The following is an 18981-nucleotide window of genomic DNA, read 5'->3' on the forward strand; positions in this document are numbered from 1 at the left end:
TTTGAATGTTAGGAAATTTTGGATATTTTAACTATAGAAAAAAAATTGTGCTTCTTGCGTTTAAAAAAAGTTATACGATTTACACAATGGATAAAAATATCGAACAAAGTATTTGTCTCAAATTTTGTATTCCTAACCAAATTTCGTTTGCGGAATCATTGCGAATGTTGGAAAGGGCTTACGGTGATTCAGTTTCATCAAATACGCAAGCCTATGGATGTTACAAAGCCTTCAAAGATGGTCGAGAGTTCGTTGATGACATGCCTCGTTCTGGACGATCTTCGATCTCTTCAACAGATGAAAATATTGAAAAGATATGGGTTATGGTGCTTGAAACTCGTCAGCCAAGTGTTAGAGAGATGGCACATCCCTCGCGAGTCATTTCGAATTATTCAGGTGGATATTTTGGGTATAAATTACGTTCGTGCTCGACTTGTTCTGATAAGCTGAATTGTTTTAAAAAATAATACCCTAAACTGATCTATTTGGACAAGCTTGATAATGCGAATTCCGATCCCACATTCAGGGAGAGCATTATAACTACCGATTGGACATGAGTTTATTAGTTTAGCGTGCAAACAAGTCAATAATCATCGGAATTGAGAGAAAAAACGAGCAGAAACCAAAACAAACCACACCAAAGCCGCTCAAAAATCCAGAAAATGCTCATTGTTTTGTCGATATTCGTCGTTTGTTGCATCATCAGTTTGTTCTGGAGGAGTAGACGGTCAACAGAGACTTCTATTTGGCCGTTTTGAGGCGTTTGCGTGAGAAAATCCGTGGAAAATTGCCCGAATTGCGGAAGAACTATTCATGGATTAGCATCGAGCCATAATTGACCGAATTTGATATTAAAAACGCAATGAGTACCATCGATCCACCACTTTGTTCACCAGATTTGGCTCCGCGAGACTTTTTATTGTTCCCCAAAACAGAAATTGCCGCTCCGTGGAACCCGTTTTCAGTCGATCGAAGTGATAAAACAAAGTTCGCTAAAAGAGCTGAAGGAACGACTTGCATGGGACAAGCTTTCGATGACTTCACTACCTTTCCTGAATGCTTTTTGCTATTCAAATGTGCTCGTGATAAAGTGGACTCAAAATCCATACATATAATTTTTTTTTTTACTCGTGATAAAGTGGACTCAAAATCCATATATAAATTTTCAACAAGTCCGTAGCTGTGATTTTATAGGAAACACAAAATTTCGTTGAAATTTGTTAAATTTTTTCTATGGTAAAAAGCGTTAGACAATCTTTCGCGTCGTAAACAAACAGCTTCACACATCTTACTTAACATCAGGAGATCCAACTTCACAACAAGATAAATTCATTCCAGTATGAGATATTGGAGTTTTTAAGTAGCATGCAGAAACCTATATCAGTAGGTCACATGATCCCTCCATTTCTCGACACAGCGGCACATTTTGCAAAACATTATATTGAGATAATCGCCTTTAAAGCACATGGGAGTAGAGGGCTGATGTATTATGTACATGTTTTGACTTTATTACTCAGATCTTGAAATTAAAAAGAATAAATCTCAAAATGATATACATATTTTGGAAAAATGCAGTAAAAATGTTCGAAAATCGATGATTGGGGACTAACAGAAGGTTTCAAGACCTGAGCAGACTTTTGTAGAACCTTCGAGGTGATCTAGTGACTGGCGCCCAAAGCATACTAAAATTGTGGAGGGAACACTTCTCCAGCCAGTATATAGCCTTGAAACCCCGAATAACTATTGCCAACAGGTGCTCCTTTGGACTGAGTAGACAACTGAGAAGTAAAGTCCTCTCTCTACGAACAAAAATCAAATTTTCTAAGTCACTTATTATTCCCGTCCTGCTAAATGGTGCAGAGGCGTGAACTATGCAACATCTGAGGAGTCGACGTTACGAGTCTTCGAGAGAAAGGTTCTTTGCGCGTTGGCTAAGGCGAATATCGCATTCTATGGAACGATGAGTTGTATGAGAATATGACGGCATTGATATAGTTCAGCAAATTAAAAGCCAGCGGCTACGCTGACTAAGTTATGTCGACGAAAACGCTCCAGTTCTGAAAATGTTCGACGCAGTACCCGCCGGGAGAAGCAGAGTAAGAGGAAGACCTCCAATTCGTTGGGAAGAACAGGTGAAGTATGACTTGGCTTCACTTCAATCTTCAATTGGTGCCACATTGCGAAAAGAAAATACGACTGGCGCGCTGTTGCTAACTCGACTATAACCGCGTAAACGGTGCCTACGTCTAGTAAAGAAAGTCTAGTAAAGAAGAAGAGGATATATCGGCTTGAACATTCTTAGTATCTTACTTCTGTTGTTAATTACAATTCTTTGTTTATAGATTCTAAAGTTAAAGAAGCTGGCGGGTTACAAAATGCCGGTATATAAAAAGTAGACGTGGTTGTAGCTCGGATTTATAGTTTTTGAAATTATGCAATAAGGTAGCTTGGAGGGGCTTCTTAGAGGTGTCTAGGAACCTATTTTTCAGAGTACCAAACGAAAAAAAATTATTATTTTTTGAATCAACCTGATATACAACCTGACTGATCAAAACCAAGTTAGGGAATATTTATACCCTTTTCTGTTATGTATAATACTAGAAAGATATATATTTGCAGAGTATAGCTTCGGTGCAGCTGAAGTTAACTTTTTACTTATTCTTTCTATTTTTTTGTACAAACTCCCATTGGAAAAAACTATTGTTTTTCTACAGAACTCAGTTTTGCCTAATAATGTAATTAAATCCACAAAATTTCCTACAGCTCGACTTTTTCAAGCACAATCGCACTTCAGGGATCATAGCCAAGCAAAGCAAAATTATTATGCGTAGCAACGTAATCATGGTAATTAATTCATTTATCATTTCCTCCACAAATTTCGGTAACCGTTTATTATAATCACGGCGTGCATATTTGATTAGCCAACGAATGAATGAGCCAAAGCAGGCATTAGCATACACATAAATGAATATGGCTAAGCAATCCCGAAACGCCAAAGGAGAAATCTGCTGATAAGAATTTGCAATTTTACAAAATTTCCATTCAGAATTTCATACGCCTGCAAATTATCATAAAATATTGCCGTTAAAAGTCTTTTGAATAAACACTGTTTATGCATTCAAATAATAAAAATCGACGTGTGCATTGTGGGCGGCATAACTTGGTTACCTCCTGGCGGCGCCTACATGTATGCTAGGGTACTTAGCCGTGAACGCACTCAAGCAGCGCAGAAATCTTTTCTTCTATTCACACGCCTGTTGCTTCGCAGCCGAGAGAAAGGAGAACAAGAAAAAGTAAAGAAACAAAAACAAAATCCAATAAAATTACAAGCACTTTTGCATGCGTAAAGAGTTATGAAAACGCCATAAAAGTATGCTGTTTTGTTACATAAAAGTAACGCAGAAGATTTTACAGCGCTTAACGTGCTTTCATGCTTATACAGTTATGTATATATGAGTACAGTTAAGTTGGGGTTCAAGAACTCGGCGCTGGTCCACAGAAATGCAAAGTATTTGTAAACAAAATAAAGCGAACTTTGCAACTGCTTAAATTCATCCAGTCGGGCACTCCTTCGCCCAGGGCATCTGACGGCAACAAAGCAATGTGTGGTTTAATGGCATGGCAACAATGTTTGTTTAAAGGCAAATGTAAATTTAAATACTTGCTCGCAACATTGTTTACCTTAACCCAAACCGTTGCACCGACATATTCGCCTTATTTTTCTTTCTTCTTTCCTGCGCTCTTTCTTATACTGGCACTTAGTACTTGCTTCCTTCAACTACCTGCTTGCCATCTGGGGTTTGACAAAGTGTTGCGGCGTTACTTTAAATAAATATTTTTTCCTTAATGCGTTTGCCTTGTCTTGTCTTTTGTCTAGAACTAAAGCTGACTAGCGACTGACTATGATATGCTCGCTCTGTTATTGTCCACATGCAGTGGATGTGAGGAGGTAGGCGTGCGCTTTTACTATGCTAAAGACGTTTCTGTTTTTTACCTCAATATTCACTTAACTCTTAATAGTAAACAACGTTAAAGTTATCGCTGAAAAATCATTGCTTTATTCTATTTACACAGTTGGCTTCCAGGTATTTGTGCTTGCCTGTTTTCTTCAGACTTTATTTATTTTCTACGGAAATATATTTTCTCAGTTGATTCGCAATTTTGATAATAATTTTCATGTCTATTGCTTTTAATATTCATGTTTTAATTATTGGCAACAATTGGCTATTGAACGCTTTAATTTATAATTAAATATTTTAAAATTAATTAAGTCATCATACATTTATTTTTCAGTTAAAAAGTTATATTTAAATATTTTTGACTTCGAAATAGCTTTTTTGAGACACTTTCGGTATCTATGGCTGACTTTTACTTAAAATATCGGTCAATCTGAGTATCATAATACTGAAAATCGGATCTTACCGATATTAATGTACTTAAAAAACTGGATCAAGTCGGATTGTTGTTGCAGCAGCAGAATTCTGCCGAGTTGACAGTCCTTGACCAGATAAAAAATCTGGGTCCGTTCCGGTTACGTAGACCCGACTGTCTTGGGAACGGCTCTGTTAAGTGGGCTCAATACTTTCCTTATCCCCATGTATCTTTAAGAAAAAGATTTCCAAACTAGCGATCAATATGACCCTAATGAAATTCATACTCGTTGTTACTGTTGTTGTAAATTGTCATAGAGGTTATTCAACCGTAAGATCAGGAAACGTGCTGGATCGACGGGGTCGGACCATAGCGGGAGGGGTGACTGATGTGTTTGTTACTTGGGAATGCAAGGAGGTGGTCAGAGTCATGCGGAGACTCGTTGCATGATAGACATATATCCGAAGATTCTAACCACCTCGTTGCATATGTCGGGGTCGATTTTGGATAAGTAAAAGGTTAACCTGCTACAGTATCCAAAAACGAAGCTACGCAAGGGTCCATTCTCGCAGCAACTCGAGATCGTCGTCTGCAATGTGTAGTGGTTTTACTCTAAGTACGCCATTCACTGAGAGTGAGTCGGTGAAGGTGTTTATGGTTCCACTGTGAATGACGATCACTGCATGTCTGAACTTAAATGTGTCCGAAGTCTGGTCGGCGTATTGTCTTATGTCATCAACGTACTTAAGAAAGGACCTTTTGATTTTCCTAAAAGGCGGTTCCGTTTCAAGCAGACTACTGCAAGGGTGTTTTCTGCGAAAGCACTGCAGCAGGAACTGCCTGGAGAGAACTTCATTATCCTACTTAACTGGGCGCATATGCGCTTCATTGTGTAGATGTTCGTTCGGAGACATCAAAAGGCAACCCGTTATAGTATGCAGAGAAGTATTCTGCCATGTCTGAAGCTTCTCCGTCTGCATTTCGCTACATTCTGATCATTATATTGGTGTGTGGTAGTTAAGCCGACCGATTGCTTTGTAAGTTGCCAGAAACCTTTCTTTGTCTTTTTCCCATGTGCTGCCGGCTAGTGACTTGAAGATTTTGTTGTGTCTCTGTACTTTGGCAGTAATCGCGGTCCTATGAGGAGTAAAGGGGCAGAGGATGTCTAGTGTCACACTTAAAATCTTAGGGTTTTTAACAGTTGGTTTTTTAACGCCATCGCCTGCAATATTAAGATCAAGTATGTACCATTCGTCCAGTTTGGTGAATATAGCGGTGGGTAGTGGGTAGTAAAACATTTGGAGGCCCCACGATATGAGACACTGGAATAGGTATCTGTAGTAAGGCTGCAGACCTATTGAATTTCGCGTCCAAAGCTAGAATCCTGACTGATGACTACTTCTCAAGAGCTGTGAAATGGCATTCGGTCTGGGATCGCTAAGGATCAAAACTAGTTTCTGCGTTACTTACTAGCTTTTCAGAGTAACCGAATCTTACCTAACTCAACGTATAATATTGAATTTTCTATAGCTTATTGACGTAAATGATGGAAGTTGGTCCGAGAATTATTCTAGCTCGCGGGGACCACATATGATGGTTTTTGTTATTCTAACACATTTTAAGCCAAATATGTCGGTCAACACTTTCAAATTCGTACCTTCTCCTGGCCCTAATGTTGCCAATATAATAATTTCAGACTTTGCAGCTTATATTCGCCAAGCCATACCTCCTGGTATCACAAGTAGATACTATATATTAAATATACAGATACACGAACACGAATATTTCCAACTAAAGTCTCGATTATGTTAGTATACAGCCAAAAATAGAACATACCCTATGAGTATTAAGAGTTTTTAGAAAAAAATTTGATTTTCCGAAAGGAAGGTTATGAAAACCAAATTATTATTTTTTAGTTCAAAGTTTGGTACCTCCCTACGTATGAGGAATTTTTTAATACTTGCTAACTTATTATTTAAAATACAATTTATGGTGGCTGTACGAATATAATGTTAAAAGAAAAAATAATAATAAATAAAAAATAACGCTAACTTTGGTTGTACGGTAGCTATATATGTAGTACCCTTCAAAGATACAAAATATGACTTAAAAGAACTTAATTTTAGTCAGTCAGTTTGTATGACAGCTATGTATATGCTACAGTTACTCGATTGCACCGTTACCTTGGACAATAGTTCATGCCAAAGTTGGTGAAGATATCTCGTCAAATAAAAAAGTTGTTCATACAAGCACCTGATTTCGATCGTTCAGTTTGTATGACAGCTATATTTTGTAGTGGTCCGATATCGGCGATTCCAGCAAATGCGTAGCTTTGTTCGGAAAATTTTCGCGTATATACAGACAGACGGACATTCCTTCGCAATTATTTTATTCTCAAATGCTTTTATTTTCCTTTTCTTGTTTTTACAATATTGTTTTATACGATGAAGCAATTTTCTAGATGCTTTTCCCCATACAATTTCATTCCATTTTTTATATTACTACTGTACTCTGTGAATTTGTTACACACATACATACATATATTATATAGGAATAAATATGAATGTATTGTAAGTAACATTGTGAATACAAATTGAAGCCCGTTACAATTTCGATGTATTTATTCAATGGTAGAAAGATCCAATTTATAGTTTGACTCAATTACACCTCCACAATTGTCAATGAGCCTTACCTATTACCTTTGTATAGCAATAAATTTATCTGCCAACGTGTGGAAATATACTTTGTTGTTTATTGTTGTTGAGTGTATTACATCGTTCAAGTTGACCTCAGGAGCTTACCATCTTCTTAGTGCACCAATACAATGATAACAAAGGAGTGGCAGTCTATACACTTAGCTTGTTGCCTACACATGATCATATACTTTGATTATTTCGAAAATTCAAGTTATATAACATACATATATACAAAAGTGAAATTTATAAAATTATTGACCATTTTCTATTAAAAAGCCATTAGCAAACTGGTCAATAAACTTCCTGAGTTTGATTTCGTTGCTTCCTTTATTACTTCCTTTATATTTATTATTAATTAATGCACAATATTAGCACTATTTCACTAACTTGTGCAACTAATGAAACCTAGAATTCAAATCAATAGTTTATAACCGGCAAGTTAAGCAACACCCCTGTGACTAATATTTCTATTTAAGGCTTTCGAAACCAAATTAGCCACTCCACATTATCCTTTACTGTGAATATATGATATAACTTTATACATACTATGCATGTACCATACGTGTGAAAACATATGTAAAATCTGTGTATTGCTCCCATTAGCTTTAGTTATTTATGCCCACTTGTTTTGTTGTTGTAACAGACACTCCCAATCTGAAACTTCTACCTTCTACCAAAATAGCCAAATCAACAAAAAACAAAAAATGCGGAAACTCATTAATTTACATTAACTCTGACACCAGTGTATACCGAATACAAAGAAAGGGCAGGTTTACATTGTTTCTTTTTGGCGTGAACTCTTTCAAGCTTTCCAAGAATAAAAGTGCAGAAATGAATAATTAATTTATTGTGCGTCAAACGTGTTTTTTTCTTTGTGGTAGAACGGAAGTGTGGCCAAAAATAGCTTCAAAAGAAAAAATGTGCAGATTAATCCAAATTGTTTTCGTGTTTAAATTAATGCAAAAATTAGGTAAAACCATATAAAACTTAACAATATATGGTATATATGTATGTAAATTTGTGTAAAAAGAGCTATTCAATGATGAAGTATAAAAATGTATAATCAAAGGAAAGACCTGATGGCACATCTAACTTGACAAAATTGTTCGCCACTATAAGGTTGACCGCTAATGGAGTCAATTAATAACTTAATTGAGTCAATTAGCTCCTTAATTGAGTCAATCATCTGCTTAATTGACCCAATTAGTAGTTTAATTTAGTGCATAAGTAAGTATATTAGAAGCTTAATTTAGCCAATTAATAGCTTAATAGAGTCAATTAGTAGCTTAGTTGAGTAAACCAGAAATTTAATTTAGTGCAAAAATAGCTTAATTGAGTCTACTATTAGCTTAACTTAGTCAATTAATAGCTTAATAGAGTCATTAAAAAAATTTTTAATCAGAGGAAAGTCCTGACGGCAGAATTATCCTGACGAAATAGTTCACAACTATAGATTTTATCCTAATTGACTCAATTAGCGGTTTAATTGAGTCCATAGATAGCTTAATTGTGTATATTGGTAGCTTAACTTAGTCAAATAGTACTTAATATAGTCAATCAAAAGTTTAATTGACCCAAATGGTAGCTTAATTATGTCCATTAATAACATAATTGAGTCAATTAATAATATTCCCTATTACATTCCGATGAAAATTTGATTAAGAGTACCTATATAATTATAAAGTATAAAAAATTTAGTAATTATTAGCTTAATTTACTCCATTAGTAGCCAAATTAAGTCTATTAGTGGTTTAACTTAGCTAATTAATAGCTTAATAGAGTCAATAAAATATTTAATGGAGTCAGTTAGTGGCTTAAGGAGTCTATTAGTAGCTTAGTTGAGTCAATTAACAAGATTTCTTAATAAAAACTCACTTGCAGATAATATTTAATATAAGCTATTTAAAACGCCTTCATATCAAATTCCATGCATAATTTTTCATGCTAATTATGTAAATTTTTGAAAGATCGATATTTACCATACAACGATTGTGGACAAATAAGTGAGCTTATCTAGTGGTATCAAATTCGGCACTAGTATATGCAATTCAAAATTTGATATAAATCAGTTTTACGATCGTTGAAAATTGTCCATGGAAATTCATAGAAATTTCACATTATACCCGTTTCATTATAAGTGAGTAAAAACTAATATACTTCACTCCTTTCAAACTAAAAACCCACTTGACAAAAGCTACATAAAAATGTTAAGTTCCATACGGAAAAAGCGCTGACTTATCATCCTTTGAAATGCTTCGAAACTTTGCACGCACTAAAGTTTTGTCATATTGAACATAAAAAAATATTACTATTTCTCACTTCTGTCAACACACTACCACTTAAGCATGACACACTTTTTTCATTATGATATAAGTATGTACATGTGTACTCGTATTTTTGTGTCCCTTCACTTCACACCAACATTTTTCGATACTTTTTATTCTTGTTGTAGCGATAACCTTTTTGACAGATATTGTTGCTTTGGCATGTAAAATAAACTTTTAACAACTCTACATACACACGCAATTTTACTACAGGTTGTTCTCCCCGCTGGTCACTCTGTTACCCATTTAATAACACCGTAAAATGTCATTAGGTTGTCGAGGTGTCGCAACGTGAGCGCCATACTTAAGCGGACGCATAACTTTAGTGCTCATTGAGCATTTGAACAATGTAATGTGGATTGGTATAGTTGTAGCATAGAACTGGTTTTGAACTAGTTATTTTGTGGATATTTTTGGTATGGTCAGAATTATTGTAAAAAACACAGGCATTTTCAGAACTGAATTGAAAGCTCTGGAAGAGTAAGTGAAGGAAGATGATGTTGTCGTCTGTGAACCAGTTTCATTAACTAGTTTCGTGGTGATTCAAAGCTCATGTGAGTTCCATTTAGCGCAAGCTTACTTTGCTAAAGTTGCCTAGAGCATCCAATGGGTGTACGCTGCTCCTTTTGGAGTGATAGAACTTTGCAGCTTGCCTACTAATTAGGCGAGTAAGCAATCATTTGACCTACTCTGCTACACCTGTCTTAAATGGGACAGTGTGACCTTAAAGGCACATATGTGCTTGTGTGGAAAATATGTGCTGATGGACAACAGAGTAGAGAAATACTCATTACTGGTTTTAAAAATGACTTTTTTTTTACCGAGACAGGTATTTCACAATATTATTACGTAGTAATAACATTTGCTGAATGACTTAATTGAAGAGTGTAGTTACTGTGTGGATTGTGCAAAATACCTCGAGTTTTATTCTATACCGTATTCTCTGAACACATTTTAATGATTTTTCTTTAATAGCATGAATGAAACTATATGAAAAGACCAAAAAGATTACGAAGACGAAAAAAAGTTTAGAATACTTATATAGAGATTAGGCTCGCGAAATGAAAATAAATATTATTAGTGAAGGCTTCTGTCTTAAAGCGACGAATAATGTATTTTATGAAATCACCTAATCTAACAACATTACCATTTTAATGTACATATCGGTTCTTGAAATGCAAGCATAAATTAGACAGTTTGCACAATGTTGCCAATTTTCTTATAAGTGAAAATTTAAATAGATTTACATCGGCTGTCAATAAATTTGGGGTAGTGAAAACTATATAAAGAAAGCTAATTATTTGAAAGAACAAACAAAACTGAATTAATCTTAAAATTTGCCTAAAAAGTCTTCAGACCGGTAAAGATTCTCTGAAAGACCCTGAATCTATCTAAAATTCCAAAACTGGAAAATATTTTTATTATAAAAATATCTCCAAATAATGAAGAATGGTTGAAAAAATTATGACGGAAGGAGCTTGTGTTTTCTCTAGACCACCAGTTACCCAGTTATACTTAGCAACTTCAAAATCAAGACAGTGTTAGACAGATATTCATATATAGAAACGACTCATTTCTCCCAAAATCTTTGCACATAACCGTCGTTGTTAAACGACGACAATCAGTTTATCTGACAGCAGTAAAATTAATATGTCTATACTTGAAGCAAAAGCATAAACTTCACAACGTTGCCAATTTTCTTGAAACCGAATTTTCACATTTTTAGAGCGGTTTACTACGTTTAAGTTTGACTTTTCTGTAGACCACAAAAAGGCAAGAAACACTTTTCAAAGGAAAGCTGAAATGTGAGTGGCGCGATGTGCTTTAAAACTTTACCAAAATATATTATAACCTAATAGATTAGGACTGTTCAGTAAAACCAAGAGTCTCTGTGGGATGCTTCAACTGATAATACCAAAACTGAAAAATATTTATATGAAGATTCAACTATAAAAAAATTTCTCGAAAGAATGGAGAATGGATGAGAAAATTGTGAAAGGAGACAGCTTTTGTTTTATCTGTACCACACCTTGGTACTTTTCTGATGAGAGTTATTTATATTTTTGGAGTTAGTTATATTGTTAGCCAGTACTAGACACACATTGAAATTGCTCATTTGACCCGTAAACTTGGACTCAGATGTCCTTGTCTTTTCAGACAGCTAGAGAGCACTTCGCTTGCCTTCACAAGCTCCTCTTTTGTGTACTACATATAGCCAAGTTGAGTAAATTTTGTGAATATATGTTTAATGGGAGCACCTTTCAAGTTTAATTCGAAATAATAGCAATGCCTTTGTAAATATTTTCTTTTCATCCTCGATACTTATTTTTTGAGAATATCACTCTTTGCCACTCAATCAATTTCTTTCCAAGTGATTTAAACTTAAAATACAATTTTTCGCCACTCAATTGCGTCAGCCAGTTCATTAACACTCTCAACCAACACCTCGACTAATTGAAGTGTTCGACTTGTAGAAAGTTGCTACATGCTTTCGATTTCGATTAAACTTCGTGGGCGTTATGCTCCAAGCGTAAGGTTATGTGCGTTAATTGCTTCTTGAAAATTTTCTTTGCTTCAGCCACTCATCAATCGCAATTTCGCATTCCCAATGGAATTTGGCATGTTTTGCTACAAAATTTCCATTGTCTTTGCCAAATGAAATTTGTTGCTCAAGTAAGTTTTTGTTCCTTTTGAAAATTTTGATGAAATTTAGATTTGGGATTAAGTGCATTGTAACCAATAGCTTTAGGAATTGTTGAGATAGTTATGTTTGATTGGATTATATCGTTTTGGTAATACTAAAGAAACTCAATGGTGAATATTTCGTGAATAAATATGAATGAAATGTGTTAGACTTTTCGGTTGGAGGTAAGCGTTATTTCATTTTGTATTAAATTCTAAACTGAATGAAGGCATTTAATATTGAAATATGAAATTTCGATTATTATGAATCAAAGTTTTACATGAATATTTTGAAACTTAATTCAAACAATTAAAAATTCGTATTTTTAATGCTAACAGAGATATTCATTATTCTACATACCATATACTATGGTGCACCGCTGCGTGTGAGTAATCTAAAACTAATATTTTTGTTGGGAAAATTACGAACTAGCAACCGCTTGCTTTTGACTAAAAAAAAGGATTCAATTATTAAAAGATATTTTAATAATACCCTACACAGGTGCATTTTATAGTATAAAAGGGTATGAAAATATATTTTTATTAATTTTGTTCAGTCAGTTTGTATGGTGGCTATATGCTATAGTTGACCGATCTGAGCAATTTCTGCCGAGATTGTAACGCTGGTTAGGATATTATTCTGTATCAAATTTCTTGAAGATATCTTGTCAAATAAAAAAGTTTTCCATACAAGAACTTAATTCCGATCATTCAGTGTGTATGGCAGCTATATGCTGTAGTGATGCAATATCGGTGGTTCCAACAAATAACCAGCTTCATCGAGCGAAAAGAACGTGTGCGAAATTCCAGATCGATTACTCAAAAACTGAGGAGCTAGTTCGCGTACAAACATGCCTAAATCGACTCAGCTCGTCACACTGATTTTTATGTGATATGTATACTTTATAGTGTTTCCGACGTTTCCTTTTGTGTGTTAAATCATTTCAGGGTGTAAAACGGGAAATACTTAGCTTCTGAATAATATCTGTAATCTAATACCCAACAAATTTTTCCTTGGATTGTACTAAACTTAACTAAAAATACCAATTAATTTCATTTTTATGCCTTTATCCTCATTAGGCATATTTGTAATTGTCTTGTTACATATTATATGTAGTAAATATCATCAATCAGTGCTAATATCAGCTGAGTGTTTGCAATTAATTTAATAAACAATTAGAAGACCTAATTAAATATCTACCGAAAAAGGTATGCCAAAATACTAATAATGAAGTGTAACATACGCTTGCACATGCCCTGTAGGAAAATTAATATATTTTTTACTTTCTTAGAGGAAAATTAGTATCACTTTTATTTTCTTTGAGGAAAATTAATATCCTTTTTTACTTTCTTATTTCTCATTGTCCAAAAAGCCGATATTTAAGGCTTTTTATTTCTGTTGATTTATGTGTAAAATTTAAAATAAATTAGTTTAAATTATAAAATATGAAATTTATTTTAGTGTGTTTAATTTTGCAATTCTACTATAAATAGATTTTAATTTTTTTTTTATTAAAAATTTTATTATTTTTTATTACAGGCATATGTATTAGTGGCAACTAAAATAGAATAAAATAATAAAAAAAATAAAATAAAATAAAATAAAAAAAAAAAAAATATAATAAAATAATATAAAAAAAAAATAAAATAAAATAAAATAAAATAAAAAGTGAAATTAGTAAAATATAAATAGCGAAATAATCTCTTAAAAAGTGAAAAGTGTAATTAATATAGGCCAAGTAATGAAAAGTCTTAGTGATATCTCTTTAAAAAAATAAAATGTGTAAGTGCTATGAGCAAAGTTTAAATAGCGAAATAAAATCTCATAAAAAAATAAAAAAAAGAAATATATAATTATTGAAAGTAAGTAATTATTAAGTAAGTAAGTGTCTCTATTTAAGAAAAAGTGAAATAAAAGTCTTTTTAATCTGAAAGAAAAATCCAAGTGAAAATAATATGGTTCAAGTAATGAAAAAAATATCATAAAAAAATAAAAAGTAAAAAATAAAAATAAAAAGTAAAAAGAAATAATAAAAAAAAATTTAATAAAGGTCCAATTATAAGTTTATGTAGAGAAATCTCCCTAAAATAAAATTAAAAGTGAAATCAATAAAGTTGAAATAGTGAAATAAAATATCATAAAAAAATTAATAAAGTAATTAAGTGCCATTAGTTAAGAAAAAAATAAATAAAAGTCAAGTATTAAGTGAAAAATCCAAAGTCAAAATAATATATAGTCCAAATGGTGGAAAAAAAAAAAAAAAAAATAAGTTAAAGTGCAATTAAGTGTTTAAATAGTGAAATTTCTTAAAAAAAAAATAAAAAGTGAAATTAATAAAGTGTAAATCGTGAAATAAAGTCTTATAAAATAATATCATATAAAAAAACTTTAAATAAAAAAAATTAAAATAAAAGTGTAATTAAAAGTCCAAAAAAGTTAAATCTCTTTAAAAATAACATTTGAAGTGAAAATAATAAAGTGTAAATAGTGAAAAATCGTGCCAAAATGAAAAGTAAAATCCAACAAGTTGCCACTAAAAATGCCGTCCTTCCCACACAGGCCCTTGCAACTCGCAAAATTCCTACTGGACAAAAAGTATCCCTACTGGGCAGCAAAATACACACCAGTTGATGCCTCAGCATTTTCGCCGTTTACCATTTTCATTGTGATCCTGTGCTAACAATAATTTATGGGAATTTTCATAGAAATAAAATAACAACACACACGTCCGTTTGTGTGTGAATGTGCGAGCGTAAACATCGACGCTGTTAATTAACGAACGAAATTATGCAATGATGGCATGACAGCGTGCACAAACAGAACACAGAACGAAAACAAAAACAAAAACATAAACGAAAAATAACGATATACACACAATTGGCCAGAAGGTATACCAAACAGGTAAGCCATCTGCACATTTTTTGTTTGTGTTTTACAAGTAGGTATGTAAAGTGAAACCGTAATATAAATTTGTTGAGCATAAAACAGCCATTATAACCATCACCACCACCGTTTTCTATTGTTTTATGCCCTTGTTGATATTGTTGTTGTTGTTGATGCTGCTGTTGTTTTTGGTACTCAGATATCTGTTTGCCAGCTAATTTGGCTTCATTACGCGGTTGTAATACAAAACTCTTTATCAAGGCATCAAGCTTCACTATAATTTCAGGAAAGTGCAAAATTTAAGCGAACATTTCACATTTGAGAAGTCATGATAATGTGCTGCAATGGCATTACTATTTTGAAATTGGGTTGTTCTTTAATAAAGTAAACTTTTTCTTCAAAGGGTTGGAAATTTAAGTATATGTTGTTGGAATAACTTCTATACAACCGCCCAGAAGGTAATTTTCATTTTATGAGAGTTATTTTTGTCTGGGAAAATCATTACTTAATTAATCAGTTCAAGCAGAAACTTGGCTTGGTGACGAGTTTCCGGATATTGCCCAAGAAAATCAACTATCAAGGACTTATATGCTAAGTATAGGTGAAGTGAAATGAGCAACGAAGACTGTGAACGCAGTTGACGCCCAAAAGAGGTTGATGAAAACATCAAAAAAATCCACAAAATAATTTTGGATTATCGTAAAGTATAGTTATTCGAGATAGTAGGCACTCTAAAGATGTCAACCACTTTTAACCAAAAACAATCCCGAGTTGATGATTTGGAACTGTGTTTGGAGATGTTTAGGCGTAACAAACCCGAGATTTTGCGGGGGTATGTGACAATGGATGAAACGTGGCTCTACCATTTCACTCCGAAATCCAATCGACTGTCATCCGAGTGCATACGATAAATCCGCTCCAAAGCATGGAAAAACACTACAGTCGGCTGGCAAAGTTATGGCGGCTGTATTTTGTGATGCTCATGGAATAATTTTTATTGACTACCTTGAAAAATGAAGGACCATCAACAGCGACTAGTATATAGTGTTAGTGGAAAGTTTGAAGGACGAAGTCGTTGAAATATGAGCGCATTTGAAGAACAAGAAAATGGTGTTTCAAAAAGACAATGCACCGTGCCACACGATGACAAAAAATCATAAATTGGGCTTTGAATTGCTTCCGCAATCACCATATTCTCCCGGTCGGGTCTCCCGTGACTATTTCTTGTTCTCAGATCTCAGAAGAATGCTCGCTGGGAAGAAGTTTCCCGAAATTGAAGCCTATTTGGAACAAAGAGGACAAATCGTACTACAAAAATGATATCGAAAAGTTATAGGGTCGCTATAAACAGTGTCTCACCTATGCTGATGTCGGAAAGTAGTATTCGGCGTTCGGTATGGCTTTAGATCTGAAAAATCTACTATCGACCAGATTTTCACGATGTTCCAAATCTTGAAAAAGACCCGTGCGTCGATTTTAAAGCCACCGGAAATGGCGCTATGCCTAATGATATTGATATTATTGGCTTCAATAACCACGCTTTAGTTCTAGTTTCCCCAGACTGGGTAAGGAGCGAAGCGTATGGGTGAACGAAGGCAAAACGAAATATCTCCTGTCATCAAACACACAGTCACCGCATTCGCGACTAGGCTCCCACGTCAATGTGACAGTCATAACTTCGAAGTCGTAGATAATTTCGTGTGTCTTGAAACCAGTATTTACACCAACAGCAATCTCAGCATCGAAAACCAACACAGAATAAGCATGGTCGAGGATATCACGATGAGTCTTCTTTAGTAATGTTCGAGAGAAAAGTTTTTCGGAAGATTTATGGTTCTTGGCGCAGTACGATGAGTTTTACAATAAGCTGTACGACAACATTGACATAGTTCAGCGAATCAAAAGACAGCGGCTACACTGTCTAGACCATGTTATCCGGATGGAAGAAAACACTCCAGTTTTGAGAGAATTCAGTGCACACCGGGAGAAGCAGAGGAACTGGAAAAACTCCACTCTGTTGGAAAAACAGAGTGGAGCAGGATCTGCCTGCACTTGGGATCGCGAATTGTCGCCAAATAACGAACGATTGGCGCTGTCTAGGCCAATAAAGAAAAATAAGAAAGTCATTTATGATGCCGAGTAATCATCACAAAAAGCATAATTGGGACGTTTTAGGGTTCTCCTATACGCTGAAGTAAAGCTTTTTAGTGGAATTTGTCCGACGACTGAATATTTCTTGACCGATGAAAACTGTACGTTAATGTTATAAATATAACATTGTATAAGTTTTAGTTTCGGATTTACTTTCCAACTTCTGAACCCCTTATACATATCTACATTGCAATATACATTACTTACCTTTGAAGGGTGCTGATTCTACGCTCAAATAATACGTTTTCTATGCTCTTCTGTGTGGGCCAGACAAATCTATTATTTTCATTTAATTGCTTTCAAATGAAAGTCACGACAGATTTACATTTTCCAACGGTTTATTTGCACTGCACTGCAAAAATGCAGCAAAATCACTAAGCAAAGAGAAAAAAAAATAAATAAATGTCAAGCAAAAAGAAAAAGAGCAAAGCTTCGATTAGCTTTGATTAAAATTGCAATAACTATTAATTTCAATTGGAAATCTACCATGTCGACAAAGGAATTGATTTGAGTTTAGCAGGGTAGAGGATAAAATAATGTATGCAGATATGAGGTGTAAGTAGCGTTAACGATATTTGCACGCGCGAGTTTACAATGCCGATAAAGCAAATAAAAGGCGCTCACTCACAGGCATACGTACACACCCACACACAATATACTTGCGCGTTAAGCTTAACCCTCTTCTGCACAGATTTTTCGTTTGGCGTGAAATATAATTTTCTTAACAAAAAAAATTCTATTCATTATATGGAATTATAATCACCCGGTTTGACTATACACATGTATCTATAAACGGGGTGTTCCAGTTCCAGTTTGATACTTAGCTTTCACAATAATAGCAATTGACTTTGGTCAGTCAAAATATCTCATATAAAAAATCACAGAACTGAAAATAAATGACTGAAATTTTCTGAAAATTTAGGTTCCACCATGTTTATAAATATATTCGTAAATAATTAGCTTTGAGAGAAAAACATGTTCAAATAGCTTCCTTCTTTGTATTCCAAATATTTGCATACTATATACCGCAAGTCAAGCGGAAGTTCGAAAACTTTATATTAGGTATATGAGGGGTAAGGGGTATTAACCCAATTCAACCTATTTGTAGCACACTGACATACTACTTATCAGGAAATGATTCTCTCTCAATTTCAATTATAAATCTGACACATTGACCGATATTTACGGTAAAAAGTCAACTTTGTGTGGTCCATGCGGTACCCAGGGTCTTGACAGTTTTGACAATTTTTAGTCAAAAGATGGCATACTTTAAGGGAATTATTACTGAAGAATTTTATTCCGCTATATTAATTACTTTTTGATTTGTACACTAGAAATTGAAAGAAATAAGTGTAATTTAAAAATATATCACATAGAAAGTAGGCGTGATGGTAGTCAGATTTTGCTCACTTCCACACTGTGACATAGGAGTATGAGAAGAATGCTTAGTACGTAGCATTTTCGTCGAAATCGGTCCGTAGGGTTCCGAATATGGGAATTTCAAAAAAGTGGGCGCTGCCACGGCCATTGTCCAATTTTCGCCATAAGCTCTCTTATACCATCCTGGAGGTAAAATTTAATGCTTGTGGCATAATTAGTTATATATTTATTGCACTTGCAGTAGCTTTGAACAGTACCGTTATACGGGAAGTGCGCTAGGTTATCTCCCAATTTCATCCATTTTCACACTGTCGGCAGGATTTTTTATAATATTTGTGCTAGGCAAATTTGGTTGTTGTACCTTAAGTGGTTTAAGATATTAGACCATTAAACTTGTTAGAGGGCAGCGTCATGCCCATTTCTTTTTTATTTTTTGCCACCTGGCCCTGGCTACTGCGATCCCCTGTGCCAAATTAGAGTTTTATATCTTAAT

The 18981-nt window shown here is 34.2% G+C and overlaps 1 protein-coding gene and 1 long non-coding RNA gene across 7 annotated transcripts in view; one reads left to right on the forward strand and one right to left on the reverse strand.

Annotated features, from left to right (window-relative positions):
- Positions 1-18981, reverse strand: part of LOC105224559 (uncharacterized PE-PGRS family protein PE_PGRS54) — a 35046-nt gene that overhangs the window by 14203 nt on the left and 1862 nt on the right. For 5 of the 6 annotated variants that reach the window (XM_049452977.1, XM_049452981.1, XM_049452976.1 and 2 more), the window contains exon 2: positions 17316-17482. The exons of the other annotated variant lie outside the window; for it this stretch is intronic. The gene's annotated coding sequence lies outside the window, so the exon portion shown is untranslated. The remainder of the gene's footprint in view (positions 1-17315; positions 17483-18981) is intronic. 6 annotated transcript variants of the gene reach the window in all.
- Positions 13714-18981, forward strand: part of LOC115066031 (uncharacterized) — a 164932-nt gene continuing 159664 nt past the window's right edge. Inside the window, exon 1 of the long non-coding RNA XR_007422367.1 lies at positions 13714-14975. This is a non-coding gene — a long non-coding RNA (uncharacterized LOC115066031). The remainder of the gene's footprint in view (positions 14976-18981) is intronic.

Source organism: Bactrocera dorsalis, chromosome 3 (assembly GCF_023373825.1).
Source record: "Bactrocera dorsalis isolate Fly_Bdor chromosome 3, ASM2337382v1, whole genome shotgun sequence".
In the NCBI taxonomy this organism is placed as follows: Eukaryota; Metazoa; Arthropoda; class Insecta; order Diptera; family Tephritidae; genus Bactrocera; species Bactrocera dorsalis.